This window comes from Apis florea, unplaced genomic scaffold (genome assembly GCF_048593485.1).
Source record: "Apis florea isolate Af1SG1 unplaced genomic scaffold, ASM4859348v1 contig_3696_pilon, whole genome shotgun sequence".
Taxonomy (NCBI): Eukaryota; Metazoa; Arthropoda; class Insecta; order Hymenoptera; family Apidae; genus Apis; species Apis florea.
In genome coordinates this window covers 3007643-3010255 of record NW_028256809.1, presented here as the reverse complement: position 1 = coordinate 3010255, position 2613 = coordinate 3007643, and the positions used below count along the sequence as shown (strand labels likewise).

Below are 2613 nucleotides of genomic sequence, written 5' to 3'. Positions count from 1 at the left end.
CATGATACCGGGATGGAAAAGGTGTATGGTGTATGGATTAGTTGATCTTACGTATCTGTCAGTAAGCAGAGAGAGCGGGAATGATTCAGTAAGACCAATAGGCAGCAGGAACGGCGGCGCAAGAGAGGTGCGCGCGCATACTAACGCCGCAAACTTAGATTTGATTCGGTAGGGGTCGCGCGAAGAAGGAGAGACGTCAGTGCGTCTGCGCCGAGCGGACACGTTCTATTGGGCCGCCTTCCTAGAAGCGGGTCCACCTTCGATAATCGTACGCGTCGTTCTAGTTGAATTTAAATTAGGTTGTCACCAATCTACGACCTTGCATCTTTCTATCTACACTGTGCAATGAATAAATATATTTATTGAATAAGAGAAGGTATTCGAGAGTAGTTGTCCAACGAATTTCACGTCAATGTAGGTCAGGTCTAGGTGATGATTGTCATGGTAGGATTTCGTGCGTTCTAAGAAATGAAAATAGATTTTATTTTTCTAATTATTTTTTGTAGTAGATGATGTTAAATAATTATTTGGACATATGAAATGTATGATAAGTATATTAAAAAAACTTAATAACAACGTATATATAAGTTGTAATAATATATTCATGGAAGGACATCTTTTGAAAAGTCGATTTTAAAAGTATAAAAGTTAGTATACACAAATTTTAGTTATAATTATAATCAAAAATACAAAGATACGAAAGTATCTATATCTTTATATTAATATTCATTTAACTCTGAAACTCTTTCTGCAAAAATGGAAATAAAAAAACTTATATGGACAGTTTAATTTCGAATTATATTGAACATTAGTTCTGAATCATTAATTTTTATCTTATCAATCAGAGTGAATATTCAATATATATACGAAACTTAAAATGATTTCTTATTAAATATTTTACTGTTATGAAAAAAAAAAATTGCCTATCAATATTAATCATGCAAATTTAGAGAATAAAAAATTACCATTAACAATGAAATCTAATCATTCTCTAATTTTATACTGACAAGTTTGCAACAAGACACTTTATTCCACAATCACATTCTATTATAATAACCATCATTTCATTTCCCACATACGTGTCCTTACAACCCTGCACCATGAATATTCCAAAATTGCATCGACCGTTACGAACACATAGATAACGCTACTTTCCCAACAAAGGATCGATCCTCGACGCCTTGAAATAGACGAAGAGGTACGAAAGGAGACAAAAGAAAATTTCCGAGTCGAGGGATCACACAATAGGAGAGGAAGAGAAGGAAAAGGAAGGTGTATTATCGGAAACGGAGTACATACACTTTCGTGGCGAGGCGAGTGCGTGGCGAGGAATGTATTGAAAGCAGGTCCCGATGTCCTTAACCCACTCGTGGTCCCACGATAACGAGCTACCTGGCAACTTCGGATAAGTGAAACTTGCATAATTGGCCGTAGGAGGGACGAAGAAAGAAGTCGACCAGCAGGTAACTGCACCTGCGATGTCTCCAAGGTACGCGCGTGCGCCCGGGCGAACGTGTGCTTCCAACGAGACCACCGCATCCGGATGAACGATCAAAGGAGCCTGGAACGTTGAACGTTTCGTGCGCGAGGAGCCGACCGCGACGAACGGAAATAGGTACTCGTGCATCGGGTTGATTGTGCAATTGCATAAATGATCGTTTCTTTTTTTTCTTCGTGATTGTCTCCGCGGACGCTATGTCGATAGAAATATAACAAGTAATTAGAATATCCGCTCATAGAGATCTCGAAATTTTATGCTATTTTTAATTTTGTATTTCGAAAATTTTGAAATCCAAGTAAATGATAATAATTATATGTGTGTATATATATATATATATATGAAATGTTATAAAAGATATTTCGAATATATTAAATATATTTAGATAGATGCATAAATATTTAATCTAATTATTTAAAGTGGAGTAAAATAATGGATATATATGTAAAAATTACTAGATATTTATTAAATATTAAAAATCTTGGTAAGAAATGTTATGTCGAATAATTAATATTTTCAAAGTACAAAGAATAATTTTCAATAAAAATTTTAAATACTATGAAATTATTATTATACGATATGAAGGAAAGAAAAAATCATTTTATAAAAGAGGAAAATATATAGGTAATTTTGTAACATTGATTCTTGAAATTTGTACGTACCTTGGCAATTTCGGCACATTGCGTGCTTACACCCGAAAACGTATGAATGGATGTCCCACGGTCCAACCGCAAACCTTCCTGCCATTTGGAAAGGATGCTTGAAATCTTTTTCATAGAATAACTCACTCCGACCTGAAATACAGAGGATGCATCTTTTAAAACTAACCATTCGAATGCATAACGTGGAAGCGAAAGTCAATTTTTACGTGTAATTTTTTTAACTTTAAAAATAATTATTATAATTATTATTATTTGAAAAAAAAAGATTATTCAAGATACGAAGAATTGCAATGAAAGTATGTTTTAATAAAGTAAAAGCAAATATAAATTTAAAAATACAGGTTTAAATAAATAAAAATAATATTTAAATTGTTGCGTGCCTTAAATAAAATTAGAGAGAAATAAGATGATAATCAAGACAAGTAAGTTAATATAATTGTAAGAAGAAGAAGA

At 33.3% G+C, this 2613-nt stretch overlaps 1 long non-coding RNA gene across 1 annotated transcript; it reads right to left on the bottom strand.

The window, feature by feature from the left end:
- Positions 1-536: 536 nt before the first annotated feature.
- LOC147656542 (uncharacterized) lies at positions 537-2292 on the bottom strand. The gene is made up of 2 exons (XR_015294272.1): positions 2161-2292; positions 537-1693 (listed from the first exon to the last, which is right to left on the bottom strand). It is a non-coding gene; the product is annotated as an uncharacterized LOC147656542 (long non-coding RNA).
- Positions 2293-2613: the final 321 nt, after the last annotated feature.